The 19,712-nt window shown below is 35.3% G+C and overlaps 1 protein-coding gene across 1 annotated transcript in view; it reads left to right on the forward strand.

Moving 5' to 3' along the window:
- Positions 1-14,664: 14,664 nt before the first annotated feature.
- Positions 14,665-19,712, forward strand: part of SAR1B (secretion associated Ras related GTPase 1B) — a 36,155-nt gene continuing 31,107 nt past the window's right edge. The window contains exon 1 of the mRNA XM_074290901.1: positions 14,665-14,825. The gene's annotated coding sequence lies outside the window, so the exon portion shown is untranslated. The remainder of the gene's footprint in view (positions 14,826-19,712) is intronic.

Raw genomic sequence — 19,712 nt, forward strand, 5'->3', positions numbered from 1 at the left:
ATGCTGATTGACTTTGGAGGATTTTACCAAATTCCTTCTAGAATTCCTCTAACTTATCCTCTACAACAATTCATTAGGACATGGGATAGTAGAGCTGAAGATAGAAGGATTCTAGCACCCTAATTAGTCTAATTAGTCATTTAATGGATGAGAAAAATGAAACCTCTGGAGTTTAAGTCACTGAAGATAATAGAAGTAGTATTAAAAGTTGCACTTGAACCCTGGTGTACAGTCAATGCTCTTTACATAGTATATTTCAATTATTTTCATGGTAAATTTTCTTTTGCAAATACATTTTCTGGGCATCACAATATAAGATGAATGACATTGCAAGACTTACTAAATGAGATACATAATCATTCAAAGAAGAACGTAAAATCCACTTAGAAAAAATCAAGTAGGTAAAACATGTCTATGGCCTAGATGATGATAATATGGATGTCTATAGAGCTGGACAGTTAATTCTTTTTGTGTGTGTGTGTTGGAATTAAAAAAAAATTATAGCTTTTTATTGACAGAACTTCTGCATAGGTAATTTTCCAACATAGTCCCTTAATTACTTCTGTTCCAACTTTTTCCTTCCTTCCCTCCACCTCCCCTCCCCTAAATGGCAGGCAGTTAATGTTAAATTATATCTTAAATACAATATATGTGTACATATTTATATAGTTCTCTTGTTGCACAAGAAAAATCAGATTTAGAAAGGTAAAAATAACTTGGGAAGAAAAAAATGCAAGCAGTCTACATTCATTCCCCAGAGTTCTTTCTCTGGGTGTAGCTGGTTCTCTTCATTATGGAACAAAAGGAACTGATTTGGATCATCTCATTGTTGAAGAAAGTCATATCCATCAGAAATGATCATCATATAGTATTGTTGAAGTAAACAATGATTGGGGCAGCTAGGTGGTGCAGTGGATAGAGCACTGGCCCTGAAGTCTGGAGGACCCAAGTTCAAATCTTAACACTTCCTAGCAGTGTGATCCTGGGCAAGTCACTTAACCCTAGCCTCAGGAAAAAACAAAAACAAAACTATCAGGGATCAATTCTTTTGTTTCTCTCTCTGTCCAACACACCATTTGGGAGCTTATCAGTGTCATCTCTGTTCTGGAACCCCCAAATAAGAGAGAACATTTTAGGCATGGGGAATTCTCTCACATTAATGGTTAGAGATGGAAGATAACAGTTGCATTTGGCCCAATGGCTCCCCATTTTCTCAGGCACAGAACTGCAAAATCACAAGGTAGAAGTTCCAGACTTTCCCAGTACCATGCACTGGATCTTTTGTCTTGTCTGGGTAGAATTTCCACTACTAAAATTGGTACCAAAGTTATTGCTCTCAGATACTTTAATCTACTGCTCATTTTCTATCCCAGGTACCACCTTATATATATATATATATATATATATATATATAAGTCTGGAATTTAAGTCACTGAAGATAATAGAAGTAGTATTAAAAGTTGCACTTGAACCCTGGCTGCTCCTACAATGTCTAATTCTTTACTTTTTCTTCTAGAAACAGATATCGATTCATTCAAGTTCTCTTTGTTTTGTTTTAATCAACATTTCTGGATTTTTTGAGAGTTTTGATTGGAGAAAGATGAGAGATTTAAAAAGAAATATCCAGAATATGCCCAAAGAGCTATAAAAATGTGCATTTCCTTTGATCTAGCAACCTCACTATTGGGTCTGTCTCCCAAAAAGATCATTAAAAAGGGAAAAAAGACCCATGTGTTTAAAAATGTTTGTAGTAGCTCTTTTTGTAGTGTCAAGGAACTAGAAATTGAGTGGGTACCCATCATTTGGGGATTGGCTGAATAAGTTATGGTATATAAATGTAATGGAATATTATTGTTTGGTAAGAAATGATGAGCAGGCTGATTTCAGAAAGGCCTGGAAAGATTTACATGAACTGACGCTGAGTAAAGTGAACAGAACCAAGAGAACATTGTGCACCGTAACAAGATTATATGATGATCAACTGTGATGGACTTGGCTCTTTTCAACAATGTGGTGATTCGATGCGATTCCAATAGATTTGGAATGGAACATGGTCATCCACATCCAGATAGACAACTATGGAGACTGAGTATGGATTGCAGCATGGTGTTTGTTTGCTTGTGCTTTTCTTTCTCTTTCTCATGTTTTTTCCTCTTTTGATCTGATTTTTCTTGTACAACATGACAAGTATGGAAATATGTTTAAAAGAATTACACATATTTAACCTAAAAAAAAAGAATCCAATGAACCGACAATTTTCAGATGATGAAATTGAAACTATTTTCACTCATATGAAAGAGTGTTCCAAATCATTATTGATCAGAGAAATGCAAATTAAGACAACTCTGAGATATCATTACACACCTGTCAGATTGGCTAAGATGACAGGAAAAAATAATGATGAATGTTGGAGGGACTGTGGGAAAACTGGGACACTAATACCTTGTTGGTGGAGTTGTGAAAGAATCCAACCATTCTGGAGAGCAATTTGGAACTATGTCCAAAAAGTTATCAAACTGTGCATACTCTTTGATCCAGCAGTGCTACCTAAGCTTATATCCCAAACAAATACTAAAGAAGGGAAAGGGACCTGTACGTGCCAAAATGTTTGTGGCAGCCTTCTTTGTGGTGGCCAGAAACTGGAAAATGAATGGATGCCCATCAATTGGAGAATGGTTGGGTAAATTGTGGTATATGAATGTTATGGAATATTATTATTCTGTAAGAAATGACCAGCAGGATGAATACAGAGAGGCCTTGAGAGACTTACATGAACTGATGCTGAGTGAAATAAGCAGAACCAGGAGATCATATAATACACTTCAACAACAATACTGTATGAGGATGTATTCTGATGGAAGTGGATATCTTCAACAAAGAGAAGATCTAATTCAGTTCCAATTGATCAATGATGGACAGAAACAGCTACACCCAGAGAAGAAACACTGGGAAATGAGTGTAAACTAACTGCATTTTTGTTTTTCTTAACAGGTTATTTTTGCCTTCTGAATCCAATTCTTCCGGTGCAACAAGAAATTCATTTCTGCACACATATATTGTATTTAGGATATACTATAACATATTTAACATGTATGGGACTGCCTGCCATCTAGGGGAGGGGGTGGAGGGAAGGAGGGGAAAATTTGGGACAGAAGTGAGTGCAAGGGATAATGTTGTAAAAAATTACCCATGCATATGTATTGTCAAAAAAAAAGTTATAATTATAAAATTAATTTAAAAAATAAAGTTAAAAAAAGAAAAAATCCAGATCAGTAGATACTAGTTGAACCAATATAATATAACAGCTACTAATATGTTGTATAGCATATATATAATATAATATTGTATATGATGTGATATTACATAATATATAACATAAAACCAATTATAAAAGTAAAAGATTATCTATTTTTAAAAATCTTTTATTCAATCTCTAGCTTTTCTTTTTTGCTCTTCAGAAGCTAAAATTCCATCTTTTGAATATTCTGAAGAGTTTCTAATAAACTATAGGTGAGAAAAAAAAAAAAAGCATTTTCCCTGTACCAAAATTTTAGGAAAACTAAGAATATGAATCTGAGAAGTATTATAATTTCTTAAGATCACATTTTATGAAAATTATTTAGCATATATCAAGTTTTATTCCTATCTTTACTTGTCTAGTCCCAAATTTTTTCATCTATCTTTCATCTATATATGTAAAATGAAAGGATTAGACAAAATAATATGTAAGGTTCCTTCTAACATTCTGACACTTGTAGTATTGTTCTTAGTATATGTGAAAATTATGCATCTAAGATTAAGTGAACAGAGAGACAACTTGGGATAGAAGAATGCTTAACTCTGCTAAATATTAATTGTGGGACCATAGGCAAGTCAAGTAACATCTTAGCATCTCAGGTAACTCATTTAAAGAATATATGTTGTAGAAGAGTTTCTCAGCTGCATTTGTGAAGGGAATTTCTACACTAAGAGAAGCCTATATCAGTTAAATTTTAGGTCTCATCCAGGTAAAAAAAAAATAAATCCACAAGTGTTTCTATGCAAGATATGCTGCATAATATTACTCTAATTGCTGTGTTCCAAAGATTCTGCTTTTTATAGATGGGTTATCTATCTTAATAGTAAATTATTTTCCTTGCATTACCTTGTCTTGCATTTACATTTCCAGAATTATGTAAATAATAAATTTGCACACAACTTTTCCGTGATAAATATTTGTGAACAAACAGGTTCTTCTTGTGTAAATAATTATTCTCTTTTTTGATTTGCTGTACTTTTTCAATATAAATATCAATATATAAATAGCAAAAACTTGTCCAGTAAGATAACCAGCACTGTATAACAACCAAATGAAACTGTGTGTTCTTTGTAAATAAACACTGGAGACAGAGATTTATATTTTAGCAAAATTTGATGATGGAAAAAAGCAGTGATACTGGTGGTCTTTTTGCTTATTCCTTTTTCATATCTGTTGAATGATGGCTGTGAGTGATGAATTGACATTGCCAACTTTAATAAGAAGACCTTCATAGATAGGACCAATATGATTTCTTGTCCAGTCTGAAGGAAATGTACAGTATTTTAGTAATTATAACAAGGCATAATTGAGATGAGTGTGAAAGTCTTCCTTCTCTGTCTGCACAAACATACTTGAGAAGATTAACAGTTATGTCTTTGGCTAAAAGGCATAGGATATTTTGCTGTTCTCATAGTGCCTTCCCGAATAAGGAGGACTTCAGACCTGAGTCTTTTTTTGAAGTGGGTACTGGAAGGAAGAAAGGAGGAAAAGAAAGATTAAAAGAAAAAGTAAACAAAACCAGGATTCTGAAATTTAGAGAATGCAGACAGCCCTTGTAGGCAGAAACAATGATAAACTATAGAGCATCAAATTAGTAGAAATAGTTAAAACATGAATTTGCCAAAAGACACTTCCCCTTCCCTATCTCTATAGTCATACCTCAGATGAACTCCTCCCCTGATGAGTCTTCACTGCTTCCCTGGCAGTTTGCTCACTAGTAGCCTCAAGATATTTCCACCATAGGAACATAGTACTAGTATTTTTCACTGTTTCTTCTGCATCAGTCATATGCTAGAGTCTCTGTTCCATTTTAACCTTGTGTCCACAGACAGTCAGCAAGGTCTCTCTTCTCCTCTAGCCATCTTTATTCACTATCTGACCAAAGAGACAGAATTATTAGTTATAACCCTGACATGACCAGTTAATTTGAATGTAGCTTACAGACTCTCCCTGCTTTTGTTGAGGTTTACTAGCTGGTTTATATTGTCCTTATTGTGATTGAATCAGGGGGCAACCATTTCCAGAAAAGTGGCATGGAAGGGGGAAACAACATGAAGTGAGGGAAAGGGGAAGCAAGAAAAGGGAGAAACCATTCTATGTCTAGTGCAGAGTGATAAGGTTAGCTTTCGTAGGCAATGAAGGCAATATTTTGTTGAGAACCAAGGGATTTATGCTCAAAGAATATTAAAACTGGAAAGGACTTTAGAAGTCATTTAATCAAACTCCTGCATGTTAATTAAACATTTTTTTTTAACTTCTTGTCATTCTGGGCGACTTCCGGCCAAGATGGCGGCGTGGAGGCAGACAGCTGCTTGAGCTCCTCGTTTTCTCTCAGAACTTACTTCATGACAAGCCTCTGACTTAATGCTTGACCCAGAAAGAAATCCACAAATTATCACCAAGAGAAGACATCCTTGAAAATCGCCAGAAAAGGTCTGTGTTTGTTCGGGGGAGGGTCAATCGGACTGGGCGCAGACTGAGGGCAGACAGCCAGAGCAAGACAGGCAGCTCACACAGCTCAGACCGGAGGGGGAGGGGTGTGATCTCTGCCGTTTCTGTGAAAGGGCTTTTGCCCCAGTGTGGATGCTCCGTCTTGGCAGCAAGCCAGGAGTGGTGGAGAGGGTGTAAACACCGGAGGTGAAGATTAAAACCCCAGAAAGCCAGCGTCTCTCAGAGCCCGGCCACCCCCAACCCCCACCTGGACTGACTCGGTGCGTTCTCAGAGCCTCAGAGCGCAGACTCAGTACAGTCATTGCTGTTCTGTTAGTGGCTCTCTGCTGCCCTACCCCCAGTCTGTAGAGGAAGCCCATTAATACCATCCAGCCCCATCCCCCGCAAAACAGACCAATTGTTTCTCTTGTCAGTTTGTTTTCTTTGATTCCTACTCTGACAAAATGAACAAAAAATTCAAAAGGGCTCTAACCATTGACAGCTTCTGTGTGGAGAGGGAGCAGACTTCAAATGCTGAAGAGACTAGGAACAGAATGTCCCCAGATGTATCCCCTGGGAGGGATATAAGCTGCTCCTCAATACAAAAGAACCTCATAGAGGAAATCAAAAAGGCTCTCACAAGAGAGCTGGAAGAGAAATGGGAAAAGGAAAGGGAAGCTTGGCAAGAGAGCCTGGAGAAGTCATCCCATGCATTCAAAGACAGAATGGATAAAGAAATCAAATCATTGAGAAACAGGATTAGTGAGCTGGAAAAGGTAAACAACTCCAAGGAAAACAGGATTAGAGAGCTGGAAAAAGAAATCAGCTCTCTAAAAAATAAAATGGATACAATGGAAAAAAATTCCATAGAAGATAAAAACTCAATTGGACAATTACAAAGAGATATAAAAAAAGTGAGTGAAGAAAATACATCATTGAAAATTAGACTGGAACAAGTAGAAATGAATGACTCAAGGAGAAACCAAGAGGGAGTCAAGCAAAACCAGAGAAATGAAACAATTGAAAAGACTGTCAAGTACCTTACCAGAAAGACAACAGACCTGGAAAACAGATCCAGGAGAGACAATTTGAGAATAATCGGACTCCCTGAAAAATGGGAGGAAAAAAAGAGCTTGGACAGCATTTTCGAGGAAATTATCAAAGAGAACTGCCCAGACGTTTTGGAAACAGAGGGTAAAATAGACATTGAGAAAATTCATCGATCACCTACTGAAAGGGACCCTAAAATCAAAACGCCAAGAAATATAGTGGCCAAGTTCAAGAACCATCAGACAAAGGAAAAGATATTGGAAGCTGCTAGAAAAAAACAATTCAGATATGGAGGATCCACAATAAGGATAACACAGGATCTAGCAGCGTCCACATTAAAAGAACGCAGGGCCTGGAACATGATATTCCGAAAGGCTAAGGAACTTGGTATGCAGCCAAGAATAACTTACCCAGCAAGAATGAGCATCATTTTCCAGGGAAGAAGATGGACATTTAACGAAATAAATGAATTCCATCTATTTTTGATGAAAAAACCAGACCTACATAAAAGGTTTGATCTTCAAATACAGAACTCAAGAGACTTCTAAAAAAGGTAAAAAGAAATCTTGAGAACTATACTTCTGTCAAAAAAATATGTAAAGAACATATGTACAATTTGTCTTAGAAACTAGAGGTGGAAAGGAGATTATATCATAAAAAAGTGTAAAGTGGTGGTACTACATCTCATGAAGAGGCAAAGGTAACCTATTATATCTGAGAGAAAGAAAGGAGGGAGATGAACATAGTGTGTATCAATAGACATATTCGATTTATGGTGAAACTTCTTCCACTTCATTGAAAAGTGAAAGGGAAGGAGTAAGCTAAGGGGAAGGGAATACAGTAATTTCGAGGAAAAGGGATAAAATAAGGGGAGGATCTTTAAGGTGGGGGAGGGATCCTAAAAAGGGAGGGCTGTGAAAAGCAAGTGGTGTTTACCAGTTTAATACTGGATAGGAGGGTAAAAGGGAAGGAAAGGGGAAAAGCATAAGCAGGGGTTAATAGGATGGCAAGCAATATAGAATTAGTCCTTCTAACCATAAATGTGAATGGGGCAAACTGCCTCATAAAGAGGAAGCAGTTAGCAGACTGGATTAAAAGTCAGAATCCTACTATATGTTGTTTACAGGAAACACACCTGAAACAGGATGAGACATTCAAACTAAAAGTAAAAGGGTGGAGCAAAATCTATTATGCTTCAGGCAAAACCAAAAAAGCAGGAGTAGCCATCCTCATCTCAGATCAAGCAAAAACAAAAATTGATCTAATTAAAAGAGATAAGGAAGGGCATTATATCCTGCTAAAGGGAAGCATCAATAGTGAAGCAGTATCAATATTAAACATGTATGCACCAAGTGGTGCAGCATCTAAATTCTTAAAAGAGAAATTAAGAGAGCTGCAAGAGGAAATAGATAGCAAAACTATAATAGCGGGAGATCTCAACCTTGCACTCTCAGAATTAGATAAATCAAACCACAAAATAAATAAGAAAGAAGTCAAAGAGGTAAATAGAATACTAGAAAAGTTTGATATGATAGATCTTTGGCGAAAGCTAAATGGAGACAGAAAGGAATATACTTTCTTCTCAGCAGTTCATGGAACCTATACAAAAATTGATCATATACTAGGGCATAAAAACCTCAAAATCAAATGCAGTAAGGCAGAAATAGTAAATGCATCCTTTTCAGACCATAATGCAATCAAAATAACATTTAATAAAAAGCCAGGGGAAAATAGACCAAAAAATAATTGGAAACTAAATAATCTTATACTAAAGAATGATTGGGTAAAACAGCAAATCATAGACATAATTAATAACTTCACCCAAGAAAATGACAATAATGAGACATCATACCAAAATGTATGGGATACAGCCAAAGCAGTAATTAGGGGAAGTTTTATATCTCTACAGGCCTACTTGCATAAAATAGAGAAAGAGAGGGCCAACGAATTGGGTTTACAACTAAAATTGCTAGAAAAGGAACAAATTAAAAATCCCCAGACAAACACAAAACTTGAAATTCAAAAAATAAAAGGTGAGATTAATAAAATTGAAAGTAAAAAAACTATTGAATTAATTAATAAAACTAAGAGTTGGTTTTATGAAAAAACCAACAAAATAGACAAACCCTTAGTAAACCTGATTTAAAAAAGGAAAGAGAAAAAGCAAATTGATAGTCTTGAAAATGAAAAGGGTGAACTCACCACTAATGAAGAGGAAATTAGAACAATAGTTAGGAGCTACTTTGCTCAACTTTATGCCGATAAATTCGATAACTTAAATGAAATGGAAGAATACCTTCAAAAATATAGCTTGCCCAGATTAACAGAGGAAGAAGTAAGTAGTCTAAATAGTCCCATCTCAGAAAAAGAAATAGACCAAGCTATTAACCAACTTCCTAAGAAAAAGTCCCCAGGACCAGATGGATTTACAGGTGAATTCTACCAAACATTTAAAGAACAACTAACTCCAATGCTATGTAAACTATTTGAAAAAATAGGGATTGAAGGAGTCCTACCAAATTCCTTCTATGGCACAGACATGGTACTGATACCTAAACCAGGTAGATCGAAAACTGAGAAAGAAAACTATAGACCAATTTCCTTAATGAATATTGATGCTAAAATCTTAAATAAGATATTAGCAAATAGACTTCAGAAAATCATCCCCAGGATAATACACTATGACCAAGTGGGATTTATACCAGGAATGCAGGGCTGGTTTAATATTAGGAAAACTATTAGTATAATTGACCATATTAATAATCAAATTAATAAAAACCATATGATCATCTCAATAGATGCAGAAAAGGCATTTGATAAAATCCAACATCCATTCCTACTAAAAACGCTTGAGAGTATAGGAATAAATGGACTATTCCTTAAAATAATAAGGAGCATATATTTAAAACCTTCAGTAAACATCATATGTAATGGTGATAAACTAGAACCTTTCCCTGTTAGATCAGGAGTGAAACAAGGTTGCCCACTATCACCATTACTATTCAATATAGTACTAGAAACTCTAGCCTTGGCAATAAGAGCCGAGAAAGAGATCCAAGGAATTAGAGTAGGAAATGAAGAAATCAAATTGTCACTTTTCGCAGATGACATGATGGTATACTTAGAGAACCCCAAAGACTCTGCTAAAAAGCTATTAGAAATAATTCAGAATTTTAGCAAAGTCGCAGGATACAAAATAAATCCACATAAATCCTCAGGATTTTTATACATTACCAACACAATCCAACAGCAAGAGATACAAAGAGAAATTCCATTCAAAATAACAGTCGATAGTATCAAATATTTGGGAATATATCTACCAAAGGAGAGTCAGGAATTATATGAGCAAAATTACAAAACACTTGCCACAAAAATAAAGTCAGATTTAAATAATTGGAAAGACATTCAATGTTCTTGGATAGGCCGAGTGAATATAATAAAGATGACAATACTCCCCAAACTAATCTATTTATTTAGTGCTATACCAATCAGACTCCCAAGAAACTATTTTAATGACCTAGAAAAAATAACAACAAAATTCATATGGAAGAATAAAAGGTCGAGAATTGCAAGGGAACTAATGAAAAAAAAGTTAGAGGAAGGTGGTCTAAGTGTACCTGATTTAAAGCTATATTATAAAGCAACAGTCACCAAAACCATTTGGTATTGGCTAAGAAATAGACTAGTTGATCAGTGGCATAGGTTAGGTTCACAGGACAAGATAGTGAATAAAAATAGCAATCTAATCTTTGACAAACCCAAAGATCCCAAATTTTGGGATAAGAATTCATTATTTGACAAAAACTGCTGGGAAAACTGGAAATTAGTATGGCAGAAACTAGGCATGGACCCACATTTAACACCACATACTAAGATTAGATCAAAATGGGTCCAAGATTTAGGCATAAAGAACGAAATCATAAATAAATTGGAGGAACAAGGGATGGTTTACCTCTCAGACTTGTGGAGGAGGAAGGAGTTTGTGTCCAAGGGAGAACTAGAGACCATTATTGATCACAAAATAGAACATTTTGATTACACGAAATTAAAAAGTTTCTGCACAAACAAAACTAATGCAAACAAGATTAGAAGGGAAGTAACAAATTGGGAAAAAATTTTTACAGTTAAAGGTTCTGATAAAGGCCTCATCTCCAAAATATACAGAGAATTGACTTTAATTTATAAGAAATCAAGCCATTCTCCAATTGATAAATGGTCAAAGGATATGAACAGACAATTTTCAGATGATGAAATTAAAACTATTTCCACTCATATGAAAGAGTGTTCCAAATCACTATTGATCAGAGAAATGCAAATTAAGACAACTCTGAGGTATCATTACACACCTGTCAGATTGGCTAAGATGACAGGAACAAATAACGATGAATGTTGGAGGGGCTGTGGGAAAACTGGGACACTGATGCATTGTTGGTGGAGTTGTGAAAGAATCCAACCATTCTGGAGAGCAAGCTGGAATTATGCCCAAAAAGTTATCAAAATGTGCATACCCTTTGACCCAGCCATACTACTACTGGGCTTATACCCCAAGGAACTACTAGAGAAGGGAAAGGGTCCTGTATGTGCCAAAATGTTTGTGGCAGCCCTTTTCATAGTGGCTAGAAGCTGGAAGATGAATGGATGTCCATCAATTGGAGAATGGTTGGGTAAACTGTGGTATATGAATGTTATGGAATATTATTGTTCTATAAGAAATGACCAACAGGAGAAATATAGAGAGGCTTGGAGAGACTTACATCAACTGATGCTGAGTGAAACGAGCAGAACCAGAAGATTATTATACACTTCAACAATGATACTGTACGAGGATGTATGCTGATGGAAGTGGATTTCTTCAACATAGAGAAGAGCTAATCCAATTCCAATTGATTAATGATGGAAAGAACCAGCTACATCCAGAAAAGGAACACTGGGAAATGAATGTAAACTGTTATTTTTACCTTCTGAATCCAATTCTTCCTGTGCAACAAAAAATTCGGTTCTACACACATATATTGTATCTAAATTATACCGTAATATATTTAACATATATAAGACTGCTTGCCATCTGGGGGAGGGGTTTGGGGGAGGAAGGGAAAAAATCTGAATAGAAGTAAGTGCAAGGGATAATGTTGTAAAAAATTACCCATGCATATGTACTGTCAAAAAATGTTATAATTATAAAATAAAATAAAAAATTTAAAAAAAAAAAAAAAAAAAAAACTTCTTGTCATTCTGAACTTGACAAACACTAAAAAACATTTTCAGGTTAAAAAAAAATGAAACCATTGATTTCATAAGATTTTTTTTTTTAAGTATATACGCTATTCATCATGGTAATTCCAACTCTGAACTCCCTTTTCACCTTTTCTGTGTATATTTTTAAACAATGTTTCATTGACATTCTTTTTTTTTTTTTTTTTCCCTTTAATTGGCATCACTATCATTAGCCTTCTTTGTCTCTTTAATCTCTGTCTCTTTCCCCATCCTCCCTTGTAACATCGTCAAAACAAATTTTGTCTGAAAAATGGATGTCTTATTTTGTATCTCTTTTCCAACAATTTTCTGTCAAGAAATGGGAAGCATTCATTTATTCATCATAGGCCCTCTGATTCATGGCTGGTCATTTCATAGCACAGAATTCTCCAGTTGTTTTTCTTTTACAATGTTATAGTCATTATATAAATTGTTCTTCCGGTTCTGCTAACTTCAGTCAGCATCAGTTCATACAAACTTCTCATATTTCCCTAAATCTGTTTCTTTTGTCATTTCCTATAATAAAATCACATTTTATTAATCATATACTATAATTATGTTCAACTATTCTCCAATTGATAATTGACCCTTTAGATTTCAATTCTTTAGCTGTGTGACCCTGGGCAAATCACTTAACCCCAGACTCAGGAAAAAAAAAAGATTTAAGCCCTCTTCTCTTCTCTGACATTGCCATTACGTTGATTCAGGCCATCATTGTCTCACATCTGAACTACTGCAATAGCCTTCTGGTTGGTTTTCCTATCTAAAGTTTTTCTCCACTTCCATCTTCCACTCAGCTGTCAGTGTTCTTTGAAAAGTATAGATCTGACCATGTCATCCCCTGTTCAGTCAACACTACTGGCTCTTTATTACAGTAAGTATTAAAAATAAAAACATCTGGCTTTTGTCTGTTGTCTTCCTTCCAGTTTTAGCTTTAATGTCCTTGGGATAATTTTGCTGAGTTGCACCTCTCACTATGTTTTCTTTAGGTTGACCTTTCTCTCCACTTCTTCTTAGTGTTTTACAAGTTACAAACATTACTCATCCATTAGTATAATAGATTTTGGATAGACACTGCAAGTAGGCAATGAGTTGGGTCTAGAGTTTTAGTAGAGTTTAGTCTAGAGTTGGGTTTAGAAGAGGCAGGTAAGCTGCACTGAATTTGAGAAATTGCAAAATTGTTTTAATGGCTTTTTTTAATAAAACAAATGCTCATACTTTAAATGACAAAATTGTATTAGTGGTGTCTGTGAGTCATGGAATCCTACAGTAGAAGAACTGAAATAGAGCATCCCTTAAGCACAACAGAAAGGCATTAGCAGACTTCAACATATTACACACAGAAATTTGGAAGGAAAAGTGGAGAAAAATATATTACTTAATGGTCCAAGATGGTAGGATAGGAAATGACCATTTTCTGGAATTAACCCAATGGAATAATCCAATAGAAAGCATGTATTTGTAGTATCTTCCATATAGCAAGAGATATAGAGGAAGGCCCTTTGGATAGATTCCCTAGGTTGAACTCATAGTAAGATATGAAAAATGTTTGCAGAGGTTGGCAGGTCCCTATGATGAGATCATAAACTATATCAGAGGTTCTTGGGATCCATAAATTAATTAAAATACTTTGATAACTACATCTTAATGTAATTGGTTTACTTTATAAACCTATTTTATTTTATGTATTTAGAAACATTATTCTGAAAAGATCCAGATTCCCCGACACAAAAATAGTTCAGAATCCCTGCTATCTTATTAAGCATATTAAGCATGAAATGTTTGAAATATATATATATATGTATATATGAATATGTATATATATACATATATATATGTGAAATATATATATATATGTACATATATATATAGTGTTTGACATAACTCATCTTTATATAGACAGTTCATCATAGTATGTATATATATGTATATATATATATATGTACTTTCCTCATTCTGAGACAGATATTCCAAATATTGCTATGTCTCCTTTATATATTAAAGAAGAGTGGCCCAAGACTTGCTCAGGGTCACACAGTTGTTAACTGTCAGAGCCAGGCTTCAAGCTAGGTTTCTTGATTACAAGTAACTGCCTTATTGTCTTCAATTTTAAGTTAAATTGTATAAATTGTACTTAAAAAAAGAGAAATTCTTAGTGTCATGAATGAAATTATATTGTTGTCAATGAGAGGAAGAGCGGTACAGTGGGAGAGCCCTTAGATAATATCTAAAGTCTCTAGGGTTTATAAAAACGCATCCTAAGGTACCAGCTCTTCCCCCCCTCCCCCCCCACTGGAGCTAACATTCATCCGGCACAAGGAACTTTGCAGATTTTATCACGTTTTATCCTCATTACAACTCTTTAAGGAACATACTATTATTATCCCCCTTTTACAGACGGAGAAGAAGCCGAGGTGAAAGGATTTGCCCACATAGTTGGTATCTGCAGGAGTCTTTGAAATGCGGGCTTAGACGCGCTTTTCGGACCCCGTGCCTCCGACGGGAGGGCCCGTTTGGGGAATCTGGCGGGATAGACGGTCATGGGAGGGGGCAGGAGAGAGAGTGGGTGGGGACTGGGCCGGCACTCGTACTGGCTCGAGATTGGCGGGACTAACCGAGGAGGCGGAACGGATGTTGCGGTGGCTTTGGGCGCCGGTCCGGAGGAAGGCAGCGGTTGCAACGCCGGCAAGCCGGAAGGCACTGACAGAGCGGAGGGAGTTGGGGGCGGCCATAGCGCTGTGGTTGTTGGTGGCTCTCAGAGACCGAGGCCGGGAATCGTGTTCTCCGCCATCAGGTGAGGAGGTATCGGGCACTGCACGTCTGGAGGGGCGTATCCCCGTCGGCTCCGGCTTCCAGGACTCCTGAGGGAGACCGGGGCCGAGGCCTGCCGGGCCAGAGCGGAATCGGACTACCTCGGACCCTGAGCCCCCAGGACTCGGGCCGTATCCCCGGCGTCTGGCCGGCGTCTGCGCGTACGTTAAGGCTGAACGCACTTTTCCGAGCTGCGGACAGAGTATGGACTCGGTTATGCTGTGTCGGGGAGCCCAAATACTATGATGGGACCCGGTAGTGTCCCGCGGGGCTGGGGAGGTGACAGCCCCGCTAGGGCGGTAGGGAGTTATCCCGGTTATGGCAAGTCCCTTCTTTCTCTGGGCTGCAGTTTTTTGTCTGTAAAAATCCTTCACGGGTTTCTCTCGCGGCACTTGTGTGGAAGAAAAAAAATGCTTAAAAAGCATTTCAGCGCTGTCGATGTGTGATTAATATTTTCTGACACTGGTACAGGGTGTATAGAACGCGTCTCATTTCACTTTATCATTAGTAACACGCAAGTTTGATTACATTTATTGTTAGTTGCAGAGCCCGAATTTCATATCAGAGAATTTATAGAGCTTCAAGAAAGAACCTTAGACATGGTCTAACCTCTTTATTTAGGGGAAATTAAGGCGCAGAAAGATTAAGTGATTTGTATGAGTTCACACAGATAGTTACCGACCTCGATTCACAGTTTTCTACTTAACCATTCCTTTTAGTCCAACCTTTTCTGATTGGATTCTTTTTTGTTATTGTTGTTTTTTAGGTTATTGTGAGGGTTGGGGGCGTGGGTGGGGCAGGTTAGGGATCAATTTTACATACTCAGTACAAAAGTTTTTGTGGCCTGGTAGACACATTTAGTTGGAAGGAAAAACACTTGTATATATAAATGTTACGAAAGGTTTTAAAGCACCAGAGGTACTCAGACTGAGCAGTTGGGGAAATTGTTTTGGAATATACTCGTACACTTTAACCATGACATTATTTTTAGAAAGGAACCCAATCTGGAATTTTTGGTGTTGAATAAATTAAGTTAGAAAAATTATTTGAGTTAAGAAATGAGACCTGAAATTTTTTTGGATGATTCCATAAGCAAGGATTTTATTTCCAACACTTTCCCCACCCAAGAAAAGGCATATTTATTAGGGGAACAAAAAGGTCAGTGAAAAATAATACATCTCATTGAAAAATTTATAGGGGACAAAGTTATTTGAAGTTGATTCAGTGTCTTCTGTGTGTATTTATGTATATTTATTCCAGGCTGTATCTGGTAGATCAGTTTTCCCTTAAAATTAAAGTTCATTTTGTTCTGCATACTTAAATTTTTTAGATGAGATTCATTGATTTTTGTAGTATCATTGAATTTTTTAGTTGGGACTTGAATGATCTTCTGCCTCATTTTAACAAACCCAATAAATTTTCATCAAATTGCAATTAATAATAACTTAATATTAATGAAAAGGATCAGTCTTTTCAGTTTGGAAAATACTTTCTGGAACTTAATTGTTTAAAAAGATTACATTAGGTATGAAATATGACTCCGAAACTAAGCTTTTGAAAATTGTTTGTTATTTGATACAGCAATGTTGTTTTGAATCTTCAGAACTTGAATTTCATTCAAAGTTTCTCCTTTCTCCTATTCACCTGAATACCTTACCAAAATTCTTTTAAATGTTTCTTTGTGTAGGAAAAAAATCCCATTATTTGAAATTATTTTTAGAAATACTTTTTCTGATTTATATATTTTAAAATATATTTTCCTAATTTGCTAACTAAATTTTTCTAATTTTAGTTGAAAAGTATTCTGACTTTTTGGGTAACTTTTTTTCCCCACTCAGCATAAATAAGTACTCAGTAACAATAAGAATGATGATAACTGACATTTTATGTAAGACTAAAGTTTTCAAAGGGCTTTATATATAGTATCTCATTTGAGGTGGACACCAACATTGTGAGGTTAGTACTTCAAGTATTTATAGATAAGGAAACTGAGATGGAAAGTTCAAATGACTTAACAGCTAGTATTAAGAGTCACACATGAACTGTGATCTCTCCTGACCCCTAAATCCGGTATTTCATTTGCTTTACCAGTGTGCTGCTCTGTAAAAACAGACGGCTTATTTTTTTATTAGTACTTATTTTTGTAAGCTATTTACATTTCTGGTTTGCTCCTTTTTTAAAAAAATTAATTTATTTAACAAATATTTGTTGGAGCATTTTTTGTACAGCATTGTGTTAGGTATTTGTAGATGGGTACAAAGTTAAATTAAACTAAGACAGGCCTCTTGGGTTTTACAACTTAATTGTATGAAAAAGAAATCATATATCGATTACTTTTATTTTTTTGTTTGATTATAGTGTTAAACTCCCTTCCTTAGAAAAAGCTAGTTATATACCTGAGCCAAACTAGCATTAATTAGGTTATCAGTAGATTTACTGAATAGATAGATTGATAAAACTTTGTATTTAGTAGCAGATAATTTAGAATAATTCTTATCTTTGTAGGGAATGAAATGATAAGATTATAAAATCTTTTAAAGGCTAAGCTCCCTTTTTAGAAGCTGAAGAAAGGAGAATTAGCCAAAAGTTAAGTTCCTCTTTCCCATCTTAGTGAATAAGGTTCCATTTTTCTTCAGCTGGAGGTTAATTTGAATGAGGAAATCTTTTGAGGTTGGCAACTGGAAGAATGTGTGTGTGTGTGTGTGTGTGTGTGTAGGTGGGGAGGGAGGGGGCGATTAGTGACTACTAACTGTTCACCATAAGTTTCTCTTTTCTAGTAAGCTTTGTGGTTACAAAAGGATCTGGTTACCTGTAGGTCAAGGACTTCTGGGGTAATTTCACTTTGACAGTTAGGTACTGTTGGATTAAGAAAACCTGGGAGCAGTACATTAGTCAAATGACCCATCTTGTCTAATTGAATTATGTTCAAAACAATATATTCTGTAATATTTTTTATTTATCCCCTTTTTTTTAAAGTAAAAATCAGCTTTGAGAGTCATTTCCTTAGAGCACCAGCTCTGAGGTCAGGAGGACCTGAGTTCAAATTTGTTCTCAGACACTTAACACTTCCTAGCTGTGTGACCTTGAGCAAGTCACTTAACCCTAATTGCCTCAGCCAAAAAAAAAAAAAAAAGAGAGAGAGAGAGAGAGACCTCCTTGTTTTTGACATCTGATAAATCAGATGACCTGGTTTGATATGCAAATGCTAGCTTTGCAAATTAATTTATAAATGCTTTGTACCTAAATTTTAAAAACTTCAGATAATTAATTTTCACATAAAGCTTCATTAGTAAGAATTACATAACTAAGTACTTTGAGTATTAATAGATTAGTACCTTAAAGACAAATATTGTGTAAAAGTATAAAATATTAAAAACTATATATTGGATAAAAGTACTTTACATATTACAATTTAAATTAGATTCTTTTATATGAAAAATGATATAATTCTTTAAAACTGTAAGTTGCAGAATATGGGAGTTTCGTATAATGATTAAACGATAGATTTGGCCCAACAAAGAATCTTAATATAACTACGTATAAAATATTGTTGGTATTTACTATAAACAGAGATTAGGCGAGCTAAGGCAATTTAGTTGCATTCATTCATAATTCTTTAGGGTTGAATACAGTTGCTTCTAGTAATTTTGGGGGGGGGCTTTTTATTTACTTTAGAAATTTTATTTATCAGATTGAAATCAATTTTGGAGAAATGTTACAAGGTAGCATTGTCTCAAATCACATAATATAATAGTTTGGACATGGTAATGTCTTTGCTGAACACTTCAGAATATTAGCCTACTTTGTATTTTTATTGTTTGGGAATTATCTTTTGTCATAATGCTTATTGTGTCATACTTACCTTATTTAAAATATTTTTATTTTGTCTAATCATGTTTTACTGTAGTAAAATACTTTTTCCTTTGAAAAGTTCTTGAAGAATATTCATTCTTTTGCATGTAGGTAGTGAAGTAGATAAAATTTAGCCTCTGGAGTGAGGAGGATCTGAGTTCAAATGTTGCCCCAGACACTTGACACTAGCTGTGTGATTGTGGACAGATCATTTAACCACTTCATCCTGATTACCTTGCCCTGCAAAAAGACATTTACAAAGTGTTAAAGCCATGCCTTATGACATATTAATAGGTCATATTAATCATTAATTAATTTTATACATGTAATTGCATCAAAACACTTAAGTGGTTTTTACAATCCAATTTTTTGTGGAATAAGTTGATCAAATTAGCTATTGGTTTAATTCTAGTGCTATATGGTTTTAATCACCTTTACAAAATATGAATGGAAAATAATCCAAATTTTTATGATTGCCTCAGAATTTATGGCAGTATTTAAAGCATACCAAACTCAGTTTTATAATCTTATGATAAAAAGTTTGTAGAAATTATGCAAGACATTGACTATACCTTTAATTGGAAGGACACTGAAAATGCTAATTTACATATGCAATGTCCCCAAACTCTTAATGTAGTTTCAAATTTAAATAACTTAAAACTACGCCAAGACACACCCTGTAGGGTTTCAAAGTTTCAAAGCCTGAACTTCAGGCTATCTAGGATCTTTTTCTCATTAGTCATCCAGCCTTTATTTCAATACCTTGAGCAAAGGAGACAAGACTGCTTTTACAGGCAGCCCATTTTTCTTTTGGATAGCTCTTAGTCTCAAATAATAAAACTAGCAGAAATGAGTAAAAGTTGAAAAGATAAAGCTTTCGTCTTGACCTAGGGCAAAATTTCTGAGACTAAATAAAAAAATTTTTTTTGATACCTTCTACATGACAGCTCTTCAGATATCAAAAATTTCTCATAATTCTTCTAATCTTCAAATTTAAAACCTTTAATTACTTAAACCA

The sequence above is a fragment of the Sminthopsis crassicaudata genome, chromosome 2 (genome assembly GCF_048593235.1).
Source record: "Sminthopsis crassicaudata isolate SCR6 chromosome 2, ASM4859323v1, whole genome shotgun sequence".
Taxonomy (NCBI): domain Eukaryota; kingdom Metazoa; phylum Chordata; class Mammalia; order Dasyuromorphia; family Dasyuridae; genus Sminthopsis; species Sminthopsis crassicaudata.